This window comes from Perna viridis, chromosome 5, assembly GCF_037379345.1.
Source record: "Perna viridis isolate PV_CMFRI_1.1 ecotype Kerala chromosome 5, ASM3737934v1, whole genome shotgun sequence".
Classification (NCBI taxonomy): domain Eukaryota; kingdom Metazoa; phylum Mollusca; class Bivalvia; order Mytilida; family Mytilidae; genus Perna; species Perna viridis.
In genome coordinates, this window is record NC_142449.1 from 10199223 (window position 1) to 10223952 (window position 24730).

The 24730-nt window shown below is 32.8% G+C and overlaps 1 protein-coding gene across 3 annotated transcripts in view; it reads left to right on the plus strand.

Moving 5' to 3' along the window:
* The first annotated feature begins 5209 nt into the window (after positions 1 to 5209).
* LOC148615928 (uncharacterized) overlaps positions 5210 to 24730 on the plus strand; it is a 49139-nt gene continuing 29618 nt past the window's right edge. The window contains exons 1-4 of one of the 3 annotated variants that reach the window (XM_088582568.1): positions 5210 to 5318; positions 18453 to 18543; positions 22110 to 22192; positions 24045 to 24146. The gene's annotated coding sequence lies outside the window, so the exon portion shown is untranslated. Of the gene's footprint in view, positions 5358 to 18452; positions 18544 to 22109; positions 22193 to 24044; positions 24147 to 24730 lie in introns of all 3 variants that reach the window. The other 2 variants (XM_088582566.1, XM_088582567.1) reach the window with 2 other exon arrangements.

Consider the following 24730-nt stretch of genomic DNA (forward strand, 5'->3'; position numbering starts at 1 on the left):
GTTCTTTGGGGTAGGTGCGATGTATCAAATCCCCGAAATTAGGATTGTTTAAAGATAATACGTCATCTATATAGCGGAAACTGAGATTAAAGGATCTAGCCAAACGATATTCTTTCTTTCAGATCAGATCAGCTATAAAATCAGCCTCATAAGAGTGAAGGAAAAGGTCATAAAAGAAGCACAATTTGTTCCCATTTGAATGCGACCGTTTGTTGAAAAACACGTCCATCACACTGGACAAATATGTTGTCGATTGAAAATTCCAGCATTTTGTAAACATCAACCTCTGTATATTTGGAAGATGATTTGGAATTATTTCTTACAAAGTATGAGGAATCTCTACCAAGAATTGTGAATTCATTGGATGATTCAGGGACTTTATTTTCAGGGACTAGTCACTCATAACACAGTCTATATAATGAACAAAAATAACTGTGCCTCCCGGTCTTTATACTGGGTAAAATTAATTATATTACATTTATATCTGACATATGCATATATTGGAGAAAAGAGAAATTATTCAGGATTTTAGTTATATGAGTTAAAAATATACAAAATAATTATGATAAAGTTATGATGAAAACACTTGGGAAGGATGTGTTCTCAAAACGCTAATATATAATTAAAATGTCAACATTTACATGTAAAAACCAATTAACACCTATTAGTTATCAGTAATTGCCAGGGAGAAATTAATGAAATTGCCAACTTATAACTGTTAATCAGTGTTAAGTATTTCAAACTCATTATTGTGCAATAAACATTATATCATTTTAAAGAGGTTTCTTTAATATTTTAGTTGGTGATAAATTCAGAAGGTTAATCAAGTAAAACAAGCAGACACACAGATATAGTGATTAACAGCTTACTAGAGAATAGTTTTTGAAATTGAAAATTAGATATTTCTTTCTCAAGACATAGGTACATTCGTTTAGTCATCATTTTATTGTTACAAAGCTCATTTATCAAAAATGGCCATTGCCATCCTGCAGAGATTTCTCTTTCATTTGATATTAATTTTATTTTAATGGATGCAATAGTTTTGACAAACATTCAATGACAAATCGTCTGAAAAGACCTAATTTTGAACTGGAAAATATTTACATTCCTCTTATTTCAAGTAAATAAAACATATGTTGCCATTCTATAATCTCATATCATATCTTTAATTTAGTACATCACTCATCAAAATCCATCAAATAGTTTTTACAAACATTCCCAAAACTTAGCGCCAGGAGTAAAACTTGAAGCAGGACTCAGAAATCGCCGTGACAATATTCATCAACAACAAACGTTGAGTCAATAAAAACACAAGTTTCATGAATGTACATCCTTTTGGAAAGAAAAGGAAAAATGGCGATCGAGTAAACATTACGGTCAGGGAACAATTTCCAGCTAAGACGGAAAACAAAAGAAAAAAATATAACTTTATCCAATACTAAAAAAGTGCGAAGAAAGACAAAAAGAGGGCTACACTGGTTCATGATTAGCTGTTTACAGAGGGGAAACTTTACAATTCCGATTGTGACAATGGTATTGAACTTACGTATCAGAAAAAAAAATGAACGCTATGAAGATTTTTGATCAGAAGTCAATATGTCTTCTTTCAAAACCAATACCAGTTCAAACAGAGAACTTTACATTTAGGAAAAAGTCCAAAATGACAAAGATTTAATTCCGACGAACCTGATCTAACATGACAACTGACTGATTCTACGGTTTATGTCGTAATTGTCTAACTTCTTTCTTGACCAAACCATCTTCAATGCGAAATCCATTACATTAACATATTAACTACATTTCAAATCTAAGTCGAAACCAGAACTACCCGGAACCTTTTTTAAACAAATCTGTAAAATTTCTTAACAGAGGGCTGCAACTTGAATTTCTATGAATGTTGAATTGATATTTGTACCATTCTATTGCTCTTGTTGCATAAACAATTGCCTTAGCATTTTCCATTAAATTTGCCTTGTCTTGTCTCGCCTAGCAGAGTTACCCTATTTTTCACTCATTCATATTGGAAATGTGTTTGCGCAAATAAATATTGTCTATTGTCTATTGTCTGTTTTCTATATTCTTTAATATAAAAAGAGTGACATGTAGCAAGTCTAGTTGCACCATAGGCACATAAGTTCCTACGTTTGCTCCTCAAGATGAAACTCAAAGTTGACTGAAGTCAAAATACATGTACTTTAAATTGTATGGTTTTGCATGTGTTTTCGATCGGCATGTGAAGTCGATCACAAAAACAAAAACAAAAACAAAAACAAAAACAAAACTGAATAAAAACATGTTAGATCGTGTATTTTAATCAGATTGGGAGAAAAAAAACATGCAAGTACAGCGCACTGAATAGCTTCCGCTAATTTGCTTACGGTTGAAAACACCGTAATGCAGCAGAGTTACTTTATGTCCATATCTGACTTAACTGTTTATCATAAAGCTGTTTTGTTTTCATATTTCATTTTTAACGAATTTATTTTTGTTTAAAAGATTTTTTTGATAAATAAATTTTCAACTTTTCAGACATCAATATACAAAATTTAAATTTCGGCAGGAAGAGTATATTAGAGGGAGAAGTCACTTGTAATAATCTGTATAGAACACTGCCGTTGCTATTTGACTGTTTATTGATCAATTTTCTCAAATTTCTCTGTTGAAAATAGGGTAGACTAACTTTGCTAAGGGTGTTTGTAAAAACCACTGGATGGACTTAGATGAGTGATGTCCCAAATTAAAAATAAATATATTAGTTGCTAACGTGAAAAAATCCTCACAGTAGCGGATCCGGGGCGTGGGGGTTGCCCCCACTTTTTATTTAAGGAGGTAGACCTAAGTTAGTTTAAACATATTTATTAACTAACTTGCACATTTTAACATCAAACCAAAACGGTAGAATGAATCGAACAATAGCAAATTAATCACAGGATTCAGAAATAAGACTTAAAGTCTTATATCAATCCGTCTCCTGAAATCATGAATAATAATTATATCATATAGCATTGCTCAAGGAAGTAGTGCTTAAGTGTTTATAACGTGCATGTGGTGAGTTTGGTGCAAAGCGGAGAGGTCGATATTTAATGCCCTATGTATTTACTCTGGTCGTAAGGAATTCTTAAAATTATTCAAACTAGTAACTGTGTAATTTAGGTTGTTGATTTGAAGCGTTTGCTCTGTAGCAAAAAGTTTTGAACCTTGGTAAACATTTCAACATTATACTCATCAGACATCTCATCTGATCCAAATAGGAGAAGATTTGAAGTCAGTTGATCAGGAAGTTGAAGTGCTGAAATATGTTGTCTTCTCAGCGATTGATATAATGGACAAAAGAGTAAGAAATGGTTCACAGATTCTATTTCGCCGCATTGACATAATGGGGATGGAATAATGTTTTTTGTCGAATAGATCTTTATTTAGCTCGCTACACTGAAGACGAAGTCTGGCATGTAGGATTTGACCTTTGCGTGATCCGCAATAGTAATATATTGTTTTTTTTACTACCTCATTTTGGAGATGAGTTTTGAAAACTTTTACTGATGGCGAGGTCTTGATATCATTTGGTAATGTGTTCCATAATTGAATAGTGGAAGGTAGAAAATAATTTGAATATTGGTATGTTCTACAATAAACTGATTGGATTAGGTCAGAATTCCGAGTTGGGTAGTTATGGATTTGGTTTATTCTGTTAGGAATCAGAGTTTGAAGATAAGCCAGTGTCATATTGTTCAAAATCTTGTACACTAGTGTTAATTTGTGATTTTCTCGCCGAACACATAATTTCTGCCATCCAGTTTCTATATATAAATTGTTAATTGATGTTAATCTAGTACCCCTTGTAACTATTCTTGCTGCATCAATTTGAATCTTTTCAACTTTGAGTTTTAGAATAGCAGTGTTTGTATCCCATATTACATCGGCCTATTCAAGAATCGGTCTAATAAAAGTTAAGGGACATAACTCTTGAAATCAGTGATATGTTTGTATCATATTCAATTTCACTAAAACATATCAAGCTTTCATTTAAAACAGATTGAAATCAGTCCAAGTTAATTTGATGCTTACATGAGATTGATGTAAAATGCTGAATACGTTTCAATGATTTTTAAGAGTTACATCCCTTACCTTAGGTCTACCTCCTTAAGTGCAATTCACGCATTCAGAGAAAACTCTTCCCCAACACGGGCCAATGTATTTGTGCCTCCTTCATATGCACATTAGTCAGGTTTGTTTTGTTTTAGCTTTTATACACATGCGGAATAATACGTGGATCGTTATGATGTATCCATCTGCACCATGAAAACTGATTTATTCAACGGGTCATAGTTTTCCTTTCTTCATTTGTCTACCCCGGACTTGACTTTTTATGAGCAACTCGGGGGTGTTCCTAGAAAAGCAGAAGACGCTTACCCTACCGGTGCACCTGGTCCATGCTCCCAGGTTTTAGTGGAGTCCGAGTTGCTCATTTGCTTTTGTTACTTTGTATGTATGATTTTAGTTACTTTATGTTCTTTGTTGTGTATGTTTGTTTTCCATGTCTGGTCTTTGTCCCTGGATTACATTCTTTTGATTGCTTGGTTCCTTTGATTACTCTTTGAAAGACGATTTTTAAGGACTATAGGTGCTCATTCAAATGTCACACGTTTCGTTTTTTACTAGGGGTTTTGTATTGCGAGTGAAAAAAAGCTTTTGCTCGAATTTGATTTTTTTTTCAAAATAATTCAATCCAGCTCCCCCCTCCAACCTCAGTATAAAATGGGCGTTGCCTGAAGAAACAGAGGTAAAATATATTTGAGATTTAGATTTTCAGTTTGAGGTTTAATTTTCTCCTAGAGTGGGTGCAATGTAGATATATTTTCTGGTAAATTTAGCGAAAAATTAGAGTTTCAACCTGAAACCGCCTAAACGTACCTCTGACAACCATGCTTAGCAAATTTTAGGGGGCGCACGCCCGCCACGCCCCTGCCTGAATCCGCCCCTGGTTTGTGTTTTTTTTTCATTTTGTTTTTGTGTGGGGTGTGGCTTGCACGTGTGACTGATAAAGACCACGATCCAACCATAGACCCCTCCCCATAAAAGGTATTTAATATCATACAAATTCAAAGAATGGAAAAGAACATTTTACGACATAGCGAAGTCACCACGTACATTTTTTGCTTCCATCGGGACTACTCGGACTTTCTCGTTACTATTTTTCCTTCTTTTGTGAAGCGGAAATAGCCGAGGATTACCGATTGGGCAAGCACTATATCGACGCCATATTGGACATATTCACACACAGACAATGTTTCACAAGAAAGATGCTCTTGATGCATAGGGTTTGTGTCATTTTGCAGAAGATTGTTAAATCAGTAATGGTACTTATAACAAGCTAGGTTAAACAAAGCATTAGATTGCGAAGATCACTACATCAGATCCCGCGATTCGGATGAGCTGCTTTTCACAAACTTGTTCCAAATGATTTTCAACGACTAAAGTTGCAGACAGCAGAGACAGTTGTTATTTATCAAGATAACATAAACACAAGATATGTTATTTTATAAACGAAGACGTTATATGTTTTCACTGTAGTTAGATCATTCGAATGCTATGTCATTGGGGCTTGTTTATGAATGAGTACGGCTTTATCCTATGTATACATGTAACTAGTCCTGGTGTATAGACCGTAGACCCTTTTGTGCTAACGTTGGGGTAGTCGTTCAGCATGCATAGAGCATGCTCAATATACACTTCCGCGAGGAAAATTCTTTTTGTTCTACCCAAGCTCAACCTCACGGAAGTGTATTTTGAGCATGCTCATCAACTTACCACAAAGGGGTCTATTATTAATATCCCTTTTTGTATGGAACAGATTGCACATGCTTGGGTCAGAAGTTGCAGACACTGAAACCTGCTTGATTCATCAAAACAATAACAAAGGCTAAACTGCTGGCATTCTATGAAATTTTAAACTTTTAAGCTCAACATAGAATATTTCCAACAATTCCAAAACCTCTGTATGCCATATTATTCAAGACCCTTTTAGAAATGTAGAGAACACACATGGAATCTATCTATCGATATTGGTTTATTGTCTGCCATTTGCAAACCTTCCTGAACAACAATCATGTGACCAAAATATGTCGTATCATAAGAAAAGACTGGAAAGCACAACTTACTAAACATGAACATATTTAAAATAAAAAATTAAAATATCAAACATTTCTTCATCTTTAAAATATTTTACTTGGAAAAGTTCAGTGGAAATGAATAGATAATTAGATAGGCAATATTTAACGATATGAAAGTTCATAATGGACAAAATTAAGCTAATCTGGGTTATTCAATTATTTACAGATATCTCCAAAGTGAAGGAAATGACAATATGACCCTGATGCATTGAAATCTGCCTTCATGTATAATTTTGTGAATAATATTTCCATTGTTTGACAAATAATTTAAAAATTGAAAATTTTAGATATATTTTTTTTGTTCAACAGTTTTTTTATTTTGTTGAGTTTATTAAAGTTTTTCAAATGTATAAATGATTTAATTTTCAAAGTTAGAATTGATTCAAGTGAAAAGTAAGTTGTACAATAAATAGTATATTTAATATTTGAAAATTTATCATTTAGAAATTAGCAAGTTTTGATAATCTAATTGTAGCGATCACCCTACAGTACACCAATTTTTAGTGATCTTAAACAAAATTCTACATAATTTCATTTCTTAATCAATTTTAAACAAATAATTATTTGAATAGGAATTGAAATCAGATAAACATCTTTTGAAATAATTTGCCTTTGAAAGCAAAGTGTTAAAATTCTGACATATAAATTTTTGTCTTCTAGAAAATAGATTCGATATGGTCTTTTTTGTCCAATACTACATTTTCATCAGTAAATCAAATACTTGCATATATCTATTTATTTAGTGGAATTGTATTGTATCCCATATGGCTCCCCATACTTGTTTAATCTCTGCACCAGAAGTACAACCATGTAGGTTACAACAACTATAATCACGACGGATCGTTGACATTTGATTTTTATTCACTGGTTTAATAAAAAATAATGCATGAATATGATGTAATATCCAGAAGTGGAAAGTGAAGTGTCCGAAGTTTATGTATATAAATAGTGTGGGAAATATTTTTTTCCCAACTTGCCATTCTGGCTAGTAGAATATTGATCTTGCTAGCCAATTAGAAATTCAACTAGCCAAATCTTTGGGTTTTTTTTTCTGTACTATCATCTGTTTTCTCTTGGATTTGACTATCTTCTGCCTTTCTTTTTCTTTCTTCAACTATCTTTTCATTTGTTTTTAAATTTATCAAAAACACTTCCATTTTCAAATATTCCCTCCCACTGAAGTTTTTCATGTACTTTACAGTAACAAAATAAGTACTCCATTTCTGAACTCATATTTAAAAAATGAAATTATATTTCAACACATTCATCATTATGAAACAAGAAAATGTTTGTAATTTGCTTCTTGTTCATTTTTATTTTGACAGTAAACAAGTAATTACAAGGTAACATATCTTAAATTACAAAGATAATTTCGTTTGATTACTGATACGAGATTAGGACTGTCGCATAGGTTTTGGCACATCCTGTTAAACAGAATTTAAAATGGCAGATGATTGTAAACAATGCTTTACAAGTCAATAAAATTATGCAAATTCACCTGACATATTCAAGTTAAACTTCTTAAAATATAGGAAACATATTTTTAAAATATGATGTTAACGGATGTTTTATTAAATAACCTGTTGGCTGGTTAACTTTCCTTAGAACTCACCAATCAAATGACGGTCACCAAATTGCTGAGTGTAAGCTATTGAGAACTTGCCAAATTACACATCTACTCATATATGGTGAGCTGTCGAGTGGTGGTTTCCACTGTGATAAATAACATTAGTGTTGTCTGACCAGTTTGGTAACTCGTACGGACCAATAAGGTTTTTAAGTCTCGTTCTATTTTCAGTTTCCCTTCTGGAAATTCCAGTGTGAAATGTATTGAAATCTGATGACTAATATGCATTTTATTGTTTACTTTCGGGAAATGGAAACACTGCATCACCATGCAAAGTTTTCTATTTTATGCTTTTCTTAACATATCTATCCTGTCAGGCTAGATATTTTATCAGTATTTTTACACCAAAAGATATTTTGCTTTTAATATTTAACCCAATGATATATTAATGACAAATCTCCATTCATTTGAATGGTTGACAAGGACCCATTCTCATGAAACCATGGAGTCACTCAAGACGACTTACATATCCTATAACATTTTGACTACTGGAATGGGATAACCCAGTATGGTGATTGTTCAAGAGTCTGATAGTCAGACACACCCTCATACAAGGGAGGAAATACATTGCTACCATCACCACTTCGATTGTAATTAAATTTTAAAAAAAAGTCAATAGACAATCTTCCTGTCATAGGCTAATTGATTAATTTGACTTTTACCTCGAATCTGGTGGAAACGGGTTAGTGTATTAAGCTAACTAAAGAAGGGATATTGGTTTTGAAGTTTACAAGAACAGTAATACTCGTGTGGACATAAGTATTTGACATTAAAATATCTGAAATGCTTCTTTAATTTATCTACCATTTAAATATTCTTTGTTATACTCGAATCGTTTCTCTTCCCTCGGCTCCCATCGCTTATTATCTCTCCCAATCTTATCCCTATTCAACTCAAAATACTTGAAAAACTTTTCCAGAACAAAAGTGAATGTGAAAGTGGTCTATATTTTCTCCTAAAGTAAACACTTGCTGAATCATCTTTTAAAATCTCAAATAAACCCTCTCTATAATTGATTATCTGGTTAATACACATAATATACTACTTGCAGTAACTTGGCTTTTTAAGAATGAAAATTATCCACCTGACAGTCCCAGCCAAACTGCACCGCACCGACAGACATGACTTGTGAAAAAAAAAAAGATTTGAGGTTCTGTAAAATTGCCCAGCATACAGGACCTTCTGAGTGGTCAAATATTTTCATGAGCTCAAAAATAGTTTAGTAATAATACTAATAACTTTTGGTAAACGAATATTTTTCCATCGAGTATGAAAAAAATGGTCCTTCAAAAATTAAATTTGCTTATAAATAATAGGTCAATCAAAGTATTGATAGCACATGCTTCAATAATGGTCCGAATTGGAACACCCCATGCCATTCTGTGAGAATTGAAGTTAATGTTCGAGGTGTTCCGAATGAAATCTTTGATTGTATTTTAGAAATGAGACATATTTAATGAAAAGAAACCTCCATTAACGGAAAATTTAAAGACACATATATATGTTTTCGAGGACAGATATGAGATATTTTGATTCAAATAAAAACAAACTGTGTGCATAACCGTCTGATTTAGTTAAGAAAATTTATTATAATAGTTATCATTTATGCTTTTTACCGATTATTTCATTTCATTATATGATGTGTATTTTTTGTATTTGTAACTACATTTTGAACTCCTGAGTTTCTAGCTATTCTACTAAGAACTTAAAAAGGGTCTGTCCATTGAAAAGAAAAAAAAGACTGCCCCTTCTGCAGTACAAACACACCAAATAAAATCCAAATACATGTGTATGGAAGGCTTACCAGAAAAAAAAGGGGGGCAGCGACAATTAAATGACAAGTGGAAAGTGGGTTGTACCAAAAATTGATGGAATTTGCTAAAGAAAAAGAAATTTTTTTCAGTGACTTAAGTAGCTGTCTTTGTAAGAATTATGCAAAATATGAAAAATGTGATACACCCCAAAAAAGGGTACATATTTTTATTTTTGTAATTTCCCCGTGCAGGTCTGGGTGTTTAAAAGAATAGGCCTGCAGCAGCGCTAAGCTTGTCGTAAAAGGCGACTAAATAGTGCTCAGAAACCTAGCCGGGGGTTAGGCGCTCTGCCCACAGAGCAACTGGGATGTGTGCCCCAGGTGGTGGAATGGGGTACCCCTGGCATGTTACATGCTGGGGTTGTCAGGCTATAATACGGAAAACCTGTCCGCAAACCATAGTGGTGCACCATGTTGGGAAAGATGCCACGTTCCTCGCACGTTAAAGAACCCAGCTGTGGTATTCGATGGGAGTAGGAACCTTTGCGCTCCGCCACAGGAGACTAAATTGCCCGACCTTACCCATCCCCCCTTTTTGTAGTGGCAATCAAAATTTGTCGACCCTTTTGTCCTTGTGACCCATCCTTTTTTTTATCATTTCATGTTCATTTTATCATCCATTTCATGTTCATTGTCTGAATATAGCTGAAATATTGCTGCTCGGACGTTAAACCCCAACAAACAAACAAACAAATTTTTGTAATTAAATTGTTTTATGGGTCTGTATTATGAAATGTGTAATTATTCATTCAAATCTGCCTGCTCTTAGGAAATAATCAACATTGAAAATCCAATAGATTCTATTGTATTTTATTGTCATTTACAGAATTATATCCCTTACTTTTAAATTTTACAGTGCATTCTATACAATTTTTATCTCCTGTGAGCATGAGTTATATGAAAAACCAAATTGTTAATTTCTGTTTACTAAAGCATTTTGAATAAGATATCAAAAATAAAAACATGTAGGCTTTCCAACCATGTATCACATTTTGCATGATTCTTAGCTGGAGTGCTACTTAGTAGTTGATTTTCTTATTCTGTATAGTCAAAACCTGATGTATTTTATGTTTCTCTTTATTTTTTTTTTAACAGAAACAAGTTGCATTATGATGGCTCTGACTTCATTTTACCAACAGTTTTTAACCAAGTTTTGGATGGGGTTCCACTAATTCTCTTATCTGTGCTCAACACATTAGGTCATGCAGGTTAAAGGGTTTCATGCTTATACCATACATTACAATACAGTAGTTTTATTTCCTAATCAGAGACTTTGCAAGGGTAATGAATGACAACAATGAGCATGAATACAACAAATTTATAACCCCACAACTATTCATTTCAGTCAATTCAACACATTAAGAGATATCATAATATGCTTATAGTTGCCTTGGTATTCTTGTCCTCTCTGAAATCTAGTAATAGTTCTGTCCTGTTCAAAAATTTTTGACTTTGGCTGACTTGACTTTCATGATATTTGATTACTCTCAGACTTCATTGATCGCTATGAATGCTAGATACATCTGTTCCATCAGATCAAGATTTCTGACCCAATGTCCGTAAGATTTGAGACCATTCTTCTTTGCACAAATAGGAAAGGTCCAACAGTTCAAAGTTTGCCAATAGTCCTTTTTCATAATTACCGAATGCAAGCCATTTAAGCAAAGTTTTCATAGGGATGTCACCCACTTGCACATGACAACCTGGATGTTGGTCTGATTGGGGAAAGGGAAAACGGTAAACATTTTTCTTGGAAACCTACATTATTTTCACTTTTGTAAGTACCATAATGGTTTGAAATACATTATTTAAAAGTATCCAAGTACTTCCCGCAGGTCAAATAAATTAGATTTTTGAATTTTCAGTCTATTGCTGTGCATTGCTCCAATTCGACAGTAAACCGGTCTGTCGGATTACAAAAATGTAGAAAGTTACTTTCCTTTGCTTAAAATCTTTCAAAAACAGTCAAAGGTCAGGAATATGAAAAAGAACTACATGTATATAGGTCAGACAAATTTAAAAAAAATGTCTTACTAAATGTCTAGCTGGTCCAAAGAAGTTTTGATGGGTCTGTCTTCTGTGTGTCTGATTAGTAAAAATATATGTATATCTGCAGTGGTAAGCCATTAGGTCTCTTAAATTTTTTGAAAAATTCCTATTTTTTGATTTCGGGTTACAGAAAATTATTCAAATCAAAGGTGGGAACAAATACATTTTTGCACAATAACTTGAAAACACTTGCACCAATTAAAATGAAACTTCGGGAAAGTGTAGTTTATATCTGAAGTGGGAAAATTCAGATATTTCATTTAAAAACACTTGCACAAATTGTGTGACGTTGGTGTTAGATCCAAATCAGGATAGTGAAACCAATTCTATTTCTAGCTCTCCTGGGCTAAGGCCTAGTGAGCTTATGCCATCACTTGGCGTCTGTCTTCGTTGTCGTGGAGATTACATAAGTCGTCTTCTCTGAAACTACTAGACCGACAGGATGTAAACTTAGCATATTTGTTCCGTAGAGTATTGTGCACAAAATGACCATTGGGATTTTAGATCCATGAAAAACATAGCCCTTGTTAATAAAAATAAAACATAGGAGAGTCTGAAGGCATTTTTTGGCAGATAACTCAAAAACTGTTGCCTGTAGCAAAATTTTGGCAGGAGGTAATATTGTTCAGCATCATGAGATGGACCTATGCCAATCAATTCTTCCACTTATGTAGGAGTTACTGCCTCTGAAACAGTTTTTTTTTTGGGCATTTTTTGCATGTGCAACTTTGAAAATCTTCTTTAAACCATTGAATTCAATGAAAGTTGGCCTATTTGTTCCTTAGGGTATCCCACACAAATGACCATTGGGATTTTCAATCTGTGAAAAACTTAGCTGTCGTTACTAAAAGTAGAACATACAGGTCAGAAGGCAGTTTTTGCAAATAAATCAAAAACTGTTCATTAGCAACATTTTTGCGGGGGTAGTATTGTTCAGCATCATAAGATTGACCAATGCTGAAATTTTCAAAATGATTTGTCTACTGATGAAGGAGTTACAGCTCTTGAAACAATTCTTAAAAAAAAATACAATTTTGTAAATCTTCTCTAAAACCTTTTAAGATCATTTAGTGAAAATAAGCTTATTGTTTCTTTAGTGTATTTTGCTCGAAACGACTTGTGATTTTTAATCTATGAATAGATATGACTTCCTATACTAAAAACGGAAGATAGTTTTTTGAAAATAATTCAAAAACTGTTGCCTTTTGCAAGATTCTGGTTCAGGTCTTAAAAATGCTAATAAAAGCATTTCCTGCATCTGACAATTCAGTTAATTTTTACATAGCCTGTTTCATTCCTCAAGTTTTTCAAATAAGCCAATGGTTAACCAGGTGAATGAGTCAGGCTCTCTTGAGCCTCTTGTTTCAGTATAAACCCTTTAAAAATATTTTTATCTGTAATTCTGAATGTGTTCTTCTAGGTGCACATGCAGATGTTTTGGGAGAATTGAAAGAAAATATACTTACATGTAGCAGCTCAGTGAAAAGTTGTTAATTAATTGCATTGCACAAGTGTCAATAGTGAGGGGACATCATCTGTGTCTACCAGGTAGTTATCATCTATGTCATTGAGGATTTTAGACATTTAGGCACAGGAGCTTGCTTCCACGATCAGATATGGAACCTGAAAAATATGTTAACGGGAAAAGAGTGATCCCAAATTTTGGAGTGCGTGGTTTCAACTCAGTTGTTTTGAAATAGAATCTAACATAAATAGTTATTGATCTGAAATCACTGAACAAAGGAAGAAACTCATAAATATACACAAGTTGGACTGTTTTCATCAAATACTTCTAATTAAATCAATACAAGGATTTTTACATTCAAACTAAATATTTCTACAATTGCTTAGACTGAAAGTGAAACTACATATACCACAAACTTGATATCATTAGACATACCTGGTTTGCTCCAATGCTACTGTAGGGAGATAATCTCTTGTAAACTATTTTAAAGGATTCTCTAAGTCCACCAATTGCACAAATAATACATGTACACTTGTAGTCTAAGAAAAACTTTCACAAGTCAATTATAGTTAAAACATTTTTTAGTGCAATGTCCAGTTACTTTAAAATCTTTGTACAGCTAAATTCTATTGTTTGTCTAATTTTGTAACAATTCAAAGGATGGTAAAGAGAAGGGACAATGAAGGCTCATACAAGTATACAAATGTAAGCCTTAAATACAACTGAAAATTAATCAGTGAAAGATTTAATTGTGAAGTGAGAAAACAAAAAGGCTTCAGATAATTCGTGCATTTAAAGGACAAAAGAAAAGATTGAAGTTGAAGCATTCAAATATAGGCTCACAAAAAAAAAGCAGCAGATTTTTAGAAATTAAAGAAATCATACTTAGTACATGAATCTTATAACTTAATGAGAGAAGATTTATAACACGACAGTGCAGTGATTAAAAAAAAATCAATTACTAATTTAGTCACTATAAATACATTTCAACTCTATATTTGCATATTCTTCACTCTCATAAACTGTTGTAGAAAGATGGTATACAGACGATAACATAGAAACTCCAATATAATCAAATATATCTTTAATCTGCAGTCTATTGTACTTACGTATCATAACTTACAAGAAATTGTTTAAGAGGTTAAGATAAGCAGAAGTGAAAATTGTCATATGCAAAGGAGACATTGATAATTGAAAGAAGTACTATCTTTAAAAAAGATAGCCGATGCAGTAAAATTTTGTTATTTTCTGCATTGACACATAACACATAATTTTCTATATCTTTTTTTTTCTAACGCCACTAAGTTATCAGTATTTGGGCAATCGGGAAACAGAATGGTGATCAGGTGACTGGAGTTTCCATAGAAGAGGGTCTTTAAGGTCAGAGGGTAAAAAGCAAAACTATACCGTGTCGAAAAAAACGTACTGTAGAAGTGACCCTAAAAAGAGATGTCCTATCAACAGGAGATATTCTTTTATTATTATAATTTAAATACTACAATAAATGGAGTCTACACAAATTTATGTAAAAAGCATTTTACAATTCCCTATTATACTTATGTGAACTATTGATACTTCAATTTTGAAAACATCATAAGTTGACTAAATTAATCATTATCATGATGCAATATAAGATATGTAACAGTTTATTTTAATTTACTAGAATGCTGAATTAAGTACAACTTTTGTGAACTGATTTAAAAATTTGGTAAAGTTGTTGTTTGATATTGTTTCCCAGCTACTATGAACTGGGAATAAAATATACATTTTCATTGTGCATAAGTTATGGTCAGGAAATTGACACTGAAACTGCTTAAACAACTGAAAACTGCAGGATAGCAACTGTTTTACATGTTGCTCTACCAGAAGAACTGACGTTGGTAGAGTAAATAGTTCTGAAGAAAATTATTAATACCTAAGGTTTGATTGTGGAGCTTAAAATGCAAATGTACATACAAAGGTATGAATAACAACAAATGTGACCTGTATCCATGAAAATTGTGATGCAAATCTGATCATAAAAAAGAATCACTGTAATAACTTAATGTTATTGATAACCAGTTAATGTTATCATTACATCACCACAATGCTTTGGTATTTCTTAATGAGATTATAATAAGCAATTGCAAACCATTCATTAGCATTCTTTGTAAAAATTTCTGATTTTTATGGGACATTTCCTGCAGGAAAAAGATAATAAGCACACAGTCCCTCTATAATCCCAATCACTGGGTGTATTACATTAAAAATAAAAAAAGAATCATTACCTTGCTTATGAGATGGTAACACTATATGTAAGACTACAAAGAGATGGTCTATGTAAAAATCAGACAGATCCAGAGATATGGGTGGCACTGGGTAAATTTTCTCCCAGTAATTTTTTTTGTTCCAATGTAATGGATAAACCATTTGTACATCAAAATGTTTAAAGTTTGTTTTAAATCGACAATGGATGGCTCAGAAAATGATTTGAAAGTTTTCTATCAAAGCAATAAAATTTTGCCCAAATTAAAGAGTTATCTCCCTTTTTCGACGAATTTCAATGCTTTCTATGTTATTTTTTTTTCTATTTTATTGTTACAGTTAATCCTAAACCAACATTCAACTTTGAGAAAGGATGCATTTGTGATATGAAATGGGTGGAAGTTTTTTTAAAAACAAAATTTATCACGTGCCAACCACTGCCTGGTTTTGCATGGACACCCTTTTTAACATTTAGGCTGAATATGGCTGAAATATTGCTGCTCGGGCGTTAAACCCAAACAAACAAACCAACAAAACATTTAGGCAAATTCATATAGATATCAGTAGGAAGAAATTAGAATTGTTCATTGGTAATTCAACTGAATAGAACTTTCTCCAGAAAGTCAGTACAAAAAAAACCACCCAAACAAAAACAAAAAAACAAACAGGATTTTTATTAAGTTATTGTTGATCAGTATAGAAAATTTGCATAATAAATGACTTATCATGCTAGGTTGGAATTTAAATTTGTCTGAACTTACTTCATCCTTCCAGATTTCTTTAAAGCATAGAATCAACAAAGAAATAGTCACATGCTATCAGTACAAGATTTGTTAATTGTCACACTCTTTAATAGTTCATGTATATAGTACATGTAGATTATTTGGATCTTTAGTAAGTTTCTTTTGTCTACACAACTGAAATAATCTAGATGTCAATTTTTGTCTTAATAACCTGTTAAAAAAATTTGTCCCTGACAAAGTAGGAGAAGTGGGCACAGAGAACAAGAAGGTTTTGCTCAATATTCTCTCTCTAGATATAGCCCAGGTCTTTAATATTGGCTCTGGTATTTACAACGACTCAAAACTTGTGTCTGCTGAGAAAACACTCAAAATTTTTCAAGTGTTAGTGTAACATAAAAACTACCAATAAAAACAATGGACTGTATAATTTGCCATACATGTACACGTTCATGAGATAGGCTCATCCTACAGCCTTGCCCAATATACAGCTACATTTGTAGTTTCAAAAATGAATATTCTATATTACTATCACCATTTCAGCTATAACATTGCAGGGAAGGATATTCCTATTGACAATATCTGGTAGACTCGTCTGAGCTAAAGCCAGAAAGAGAATGATAACACTGACAAAACTCTTTTGCTCACAGTAAAATACTTGTATGATTACAGACAATTTCCTCTAGCAAAATTCCAAGTCTCATTGTACCAGTCAAATTCTTTTCAGTACATAGAACACACAAAATCAAACTCGATGTAGGTATTGTTGTAGTTCACCATACTTCTTGGGTTTTTGATCCTTCAGGATCAAAATACCCTTGCCTGGAACTTTCCTACTACATGTATATCTGAACTCTACATAAAACATAGTGCAGATGTGATTTCTTTTATATCATATTACCAGTAAATATGCTTCTGGCAATTATTCAGCTCAATAATATTCTATTATTTCAACAAAATAAAATTAAAATTGAGTCATCAAGTCAACTAAACATTTGAGGGACTAATTTTTTGCATTGAAGGATATTTAGTAATAAAATTCATTGAAGGCATTTAGTACTTGCAGAAATGTGTCGAGCTACATTAAATGTGTTAAGCATGTTCTGAGCAACATGCTAATTAGTCAAATCTTCATCTTATCATTATAATTTATGAGTAATAAATGGGAAGTAAAGAGTAGTGATTTTAACCAAGTAAAATTGGCAGCAAAATTCAAATTGATAAAATGTGTCTAGTATTGGAATATCTGATGTTCATCATGAACATTATTTTTAAGGGAAAATTGAGTTTATTTGAGTATAATTATAGTGTAGGATTAGCATTTACTGCAAATAGTTTCTGAATGTAAATGCAAATTAACTTTTGTACAGATTAAAAAAAAATTTGGGAAAAAGTTGAAATGGAACAAATTTTGTAAATTTGTGTGAATTTAAAATACTGTTTAATAGTAACAAAAAAAAAATCAGTACTGCTGTAGTAAAGATTAACATTCAATTTCTACAGTAAGAGGAATAAACAATATTGGAATACAAATGTATGAATACAGTTTTATTTTATATCATGTAATCCAAAGTTTTTTCATGCTACAATTTTTGCTAGAATCAAAAACCTCTAGTGCTAACATGTGCTAATAGCACTTTGATTGAGTTGATGCATTGCTCTTTGTCAGACATATAAAGTTCTAAAACTATCTTGTAAACATGGGATTGCAACCTTGCAAATTCAACATATTAAAGACTAAAATAAGGACAAAGAGATAATCTTTATACATGTACCTCCAGAAAAAAGAATTATACATATTAAAAAAAAAATGAACTTAATCTGTATGCATTGCAAATGTACATGTAAGAGGAGAGACTATTGATAATAATGGGTCTCAGACTAGTTCAGAATTTCACAAACTTCTGATAATTTTATTTGAGCAATGCTAATTAATGCAAGTCAAACTGCACATCCAAATGTATAATGAAAAATGCTTTTTAGTGTAACATAACCATATGGCAGGCCACTTTTCATATTTATTCCGTAATTTAGATATATTTCAAATATCTTATATAAGATATCTTATATAATATTCAAGACATCTTATATTCAAATGTATATAAAATATATTTATGTATAAGATAACTAATACGATATATGGGATATCTTACATGAAAATAAATGTGTTGTTAGACATTCACATTTGTTTTATAAATTCAGTATAAATTTTTACTTGAACTTATTACTCATGACATGCCATACATTTTGATTATCCACAGTGTGTGTAAGATTCCAAAGACTTGTGTTTTGTTGGAAAGTTGTTGTTCAGTATAGTATGCTTAATAATATAGTTTCTTTTCAGTTATTGCCAGATTCCTTGCAAGGAAGTCAGAAAACTAAGAAAACTACAGAAGCAACAGAGTGAATAAGGAAAAGAACATTTAAGATATCCGGTAATGTCAAGTTTTCACATTAGCTGTACATCTTTACATATTACACTTATTTTTCACATATCTCTGTAATAAGATGGTTACCTGAACAAAACATCCTCACTATAAAAAACCTTAATACTCTTAGTTAAAAAGATTCCTTGTATCCTGATGTGCAAACACCAAGAACAATATAAGATAAGATTTATATGGCAAAAGTTCAAGTGGTCTGAGAAGAGGCGAAGTGGAGAGTAGTAGAGTTACTAAGTTGTGCTGTAGACTGGCTTTGTGGACAATCACTGTAGATGTCAATAGACATTATTTATTTGTGCAAACTCATTTACAATAAATGGTTATGGCATGAATACAAATGTTAAAACCATGTAAATATTAGCTGTAAGAAAAGGTTCTGGATTTTTTTAAGTTACGCAAAGCATCCCCACAACCTTAAAATTCTTGATCTACCTCTCTATTACTATTGACTACAAGAAAAAAGTTGGATGGGATGGGAGCTAATTTTGTGCCCTAGATTTGACCAGTTGTTCAGCATCTTCCTGCCTTTTTACTGCGAATTTGATCCTTGCACACTCCACCCCACCCCCCTAAAAAATCATGACATACCCTAAGGGGACGGACAACCACTTGATTCTCAGGGGAGGGTCTGGCAGTTTTTGTAAATAAATAATCTGACCCATAAAAGTAAATACTTATTTAGGCCTTCACCTCCTAGAAAATAAATAATTTATGACCCTTGTGCAAATAACACATGCAGTGAATTCTTATTTTCTGACCCGCAATATCAAAACCCCACAAAATTTACCACCCCCCCTTAGAATAAAATGGTTGTCCCCTAAATTAAAATAATCATGGTAAGTTAAAGTATAAAAAAACTGTCTAATTTCTTGTTAAACCTGTGCCAGTACTTCATATTGACATAGAGTATCCTTTGTAATTAAAAAAAACCCAATTATTTAGGCCTAGATTTTATAGTACATACAATGATAGTAGAGGACAAAGTCCTCATAATGGTAATTAATACAAATTAAACCTTTGTACTTAAAAGCACTAGAAGCCAGATTTCAGTCTGACTTAGTAATGATATTTACTAGTTTCGTACCTTAACAAAAACAAAAAAGTTACTTACATCTGAGAGCTTAGTTAAACTATGGGGAACAATAAATCCTATTTGGTGTAAAATAGTACAAAATACCAATATATATATTCAACTTCACATGCCTCATATAATTCAAGGTATAGTGTTGATCTTTCCTTGATCATGTTCTTTGGATGAACTGCCTTCGGTAGTGACAGTTCAATAGAAGATATAAAAATTTCTATTGACTTAGATGTAAATACCCATTGAATATAATTGAAGGTCTAAATCTAAAGTCTACCTAAAGAATTTGATTAATTGGTTGTCATTTAGTCAAGGGAAGTGTAAGGTTGTTAACAGAGACATAGAATTCATTGTTCTGGTATGCCAAGCCATCTACAGGTTTTTGTGAAGGAGGGCTAGGGAGGTACAAACCCTGCCAGATGTAAGATGTGGAGGACACACTGTAGTAACCAGTCTGTCTGCAAGAAAAAAATTGTGTCAGGGCTGTAACTTAGTTGTCTCTTGGTGTAGGCTTTTAATATTTGGCATGAGGGTAGATCTGCTGGCCCAATACCTCTAATGAACTTTGAACTGAGTCAAGACAAAAAGTAGTATTACACAGTCACAATTTGGTAACTGCTTATTGGAATTAGTGCACAAATATCTTCACCTAGACTGAAGTGTATCAGACTTCACAATGACAGGAAGTACTTGAATTAAAGATATACTTATATCTTTGGAAAGTGAAAACTGCCAGTTTCTTGGTTATTTGTTTGCTTGGCTTGTTAAACCTTTCTCAGGGTTACAAAAATACCAAAATAATGGAATCACATATACTACCTTGATGTATTAACTGGAATGCTGGAAGTCTATCACTGTCGATTTGAGTGGTGCCTTCCATCCAGATGAATTATATGGTCCTAGTTACAACCAAAAATGTATAGAACCTTGTGGGATCAATAATTAAAGGGCTGGGGCCAGATAAAGTTTTAAAACCACTAATTTAAGTCCCATTACTTTGCATGTTGAATTGAGCATTTTTCAAGATCTGAATCTTGTGTTTTTACAAAATGCTGGAATGTTTAATCGACAACATGTTTGTCCAGTGTGGTGGACATGTTTTTCAACAAATGGTCAGCATTCCAGTGAGAACAAATTGTGCCCCTTTACTTGCTGACCTATTCCTTCACTCTGATGAGGCTGACTTTATAGCTGATCTGATCCGAAAGAAAGAATGTCGTTTGGCTAGATCCTTTAATCTCAGTTTCCGCTATATAGATGACATGTTATCTTTAAATAATCCTAATTTCAGGGATTTGATCACATCTACCCCAAAGAACTTGAGATAAAGGATACTACAGACACTGTGAAGTCAGCCTCATATCTTGACCTACACCTAGAAATCGATGGTAAAGGAAAACTATTGACCAAACTTTTCAACAAACGTGACGCCTTTTCTTTCAAAATTGTCAACTTTCCTTTCATCTGTGGCAACATCTCTTCAGCACCTGCCTATGGAATGTTCATATCACAACTCAAATGTTATGCCAGAGCTTGCCGAAACTACACAGACTTTTTGTATCATGCTAGATCTCTAACAAATAGTTTTCTGGAACAGGGTTATGTTGCTACAAGATTGAAGTCATCACTACAGAAGTTTTATGGTTGTCATCATGAACTTGTGGATCGTTATGGTGTATCCATCTGAACCATGAAAACTGATTTATTCAACAGGTCATCGTTTGTCTACCCCGGACTTGATTTTTTATTAGCAACTCCGCAGGTGTTTCTAGAAAAGCAGAGGACGCTTACCCTACCGGTGCACCTGGTCCATGCTCCATGTCTTCAGTGGAGTCCGAGTTGCTCGTCTGCTTTTGTTACATTGTATGTATGATTTTAGTTACTTTATGTTCTTTGTTGTGTATGTCTGTTTTCCATGTCTGGTCTTTGACCCTGGATTACATTCTTTTGATTACCACTATAACATTAGTTCCCTTGATTACTCTTTTAAAAGTTTGTTAAAATGAACTTTAACAGGTTTTATCATAGAGGGCACCTTTTAAAGACTCTCTCCTAAAAATTGCAGCATACCTTTAATGTCTTCTACGAAAAGAATGATGAAGTGAAAGTAGACAGGAACTGAAAAATAATACTTTTGTTTTTGGAAATTTGACAAATCAATTGGCTTAAGATCTAGACTCAATTTTTCCCCCTATATATCTGAGTTAAAAACTTGTATTGAGTGTGTACCTGGCATGATAAGCTTTGCATATAGTGGCTAAATCACAAAAATATACAATGCATCGTAGGAACTAATTTGTTTATTATGGACTACTTTCTGGTATGTGCAGAGGACTGGTTCCCCTTAATAGTGGTATTATGCCTAAAGATGATGTGCCACATGCCATGGTTGATGACCTTTGATCTCAAGGTCAAATTATGACTGCAATACAGATTCATGTCTGGGGTATAACATTGTTTTCTTTTGGTCTAGGTATTTGATATTTGGCATGAGGGTACATCAGTTCAAGACAATGTGTCGCATACCATGGTTGATGGATGAACTTTGACCTCAAGGTCAGACTAATGAGTTGTGCATACAAATTCATGTCTGGGCTGTAACTATTTGTCTTATCAGAAAAGGTGATATGTTGCATGGCAGTAGTTACTAAAAATAGAACATAGGGTCAAAAAACATTTTTTCATGTATATCTCTGAAACCATTAGGTTTAGACAAATTTTAACTTGGGGTTAATCTATCTGGTCAAATTTTCATGAAAATATGAATATTGAGTCGTTGGAATAATTGCCCATTTTGGACTTTTTTGCTATTTTTAGGCTTTTATTTTAAAAAATCTCAGGAACTACTAGACAGAATTCAATGAAAGTTTGAATGATTCTGGATTTCCTGCAAAGTTTATGTTGATTTTTAATACTTGAAAAAAATATGTGTATTGAAATGAAGCCTAGATGATCAGTACATTTTCATCCTGGGGCTATGAAAACTTGCATGTCACACCCAAGTTTGAAATTCAAGAAGATTTAAATTCACAAAAGATGATGGGATATTCAAACTTGGCTAGTAGTCAGTAATCTCTCTTCAGAATGCATTATATCTTGCATGGCATTAGCATTCACATACCTGATTCTTATTTTGTATTCAACAGTGTTTTAGAAGAATCCCCATAAAATGAAAAACAATGCCCTCTCTAAAATGTTTGATTCCTTAAAACATTAAGTAGCAAGGAGACTTTGTGATCAAATCATCCTGACACAAAATTCCTGGGGAAAAAGATACTACAATCTTATAACTAGAATTACTAATTGTTCCCATGGGTCACTGCATGTTGGACAGAATGGAACAACAATGGCATTGTTAATTTTAATAAATATTATTTTGCATAATGAGGTAGGAGGGTATTGTACTGAGCAAGAATCAGAGACATTAAAGCTTTTAAAAACAAAAAATAATATCACTGCAAAAGAGAATGAAGATGATGATTGCATATTTAAGACAGTACTTAGGAAAATTTACCCTTGAAAAAATCAATATTTGAAAAATTTTGCTTGGTTCTTAAAAAAATGAAGTTTTATTTGCAAGGGAGGCATTGGATCTTTTTTTTTTTAATATGGGCTAAATAAAATATATGAAAAAAATGTTTCCTCCATTACTGCAGGCACCAATCATTTTTATCCTGGAAAGGGTGGGGGGACAGAGTAAATAGTTAAATGAAATTTGCTGTTGGATACACAAATATTTTTTCAGCACAAGCACAGAATTTTATGTTTCAGCAGCAACTGAAATGAAATGTGTTTTAAACCATGAACTTTGCAAAAAATACTCACCAAAGGAGTAATATGTTCTGTTTACATCAGAGTCCCCCCTAGAAAATAAACTTAAATGAACATGGAAATTGGATAATATACATGTGAATGTCTGCATACCTCACCAACAAATCCCTTTTTCATAATATGGAAACCTTAGTGCAAAATACAGCCAAAATGTGGTAAATCTGCCAAATTTGTGGATAAAAATACCTGATTTCATTACATTTTTCTTTGTAGGAGAACATTAAAAATCCAACCATGAAAGTGTTGTGTATCAAGACAACTTTCAACAAAATATTTTGGTTTTTGAAGCTATTAGCCAATATGTCCAGAACAAAAAAAATACCCTCCAAACTCAAATTTCTCAAGAATAACCCTTGAATTAAAAATTGTAAAAAACAATACAATGTACTCAGTGATGTATTTGATTGTAAATCCTTCTTGTCAAGCTTCAATCATCATATTAGCATAAAAATATGGCAATAAGTCTTTTTAATCAGTAAGCTAAAATTTTTACTAACTGATATATTAAATGTACCCCTTTAAGGCTTAGTCTTGTACAAAATACATGTAGTAATTTTTTCGTTGCATTTATTTCCAGCAAAGCAGTGGGAATCATAAAGGAAGTATTTATAAATCTAGCACCCAGTATTCAACAAGGTTAAAAAGAAAGCAAAGTACAGATACAGAAGTAACAATACTGGTAAGGAATGTATGGTAAAATTATGGCTGCTGTGCTGCATAGAAATGTATATTTACCTAACTAAGTATGTGAAAAGATATAATGCTGGACAATAACTTGATAAAATGTGAACTGATTTGGTTTCACGAGGTGTAATACCACAAAAGGAAGACTGGGTTTTGACTTAAACCATTTAGAAAATCGGGGCCAGAAACAGGCATCTTCTTTATGTCTTGACAATTAATTGACTGAAAGATGAATGTTCCTCTTTGAAGTCGTACCATAATGTGTCATGTATACTACCAAAGTAAGGCTGGGATTGATTGGGAGGAGGGTTATTACTTGAACCTTTAATTAAGTTTAGACATAAAGGGACCAGAAACAAACATTCTCATTATGTTGGGACAATAAGTTGAGTACAAATATATTAATTTCTTTGAAATTGTACAAAATGCCATACCTCAAAATGATTGCTGGGATTGATTTTGATTGTTATGACGAACTGATAAGGAATGAGGGGCCCCAAAAAGAGCCTCAAACAAGTATTTTCCAGATGTACAGATAATAAAAGTAGAAGTGAATGAATCCCCTTAAAATCCTTACCG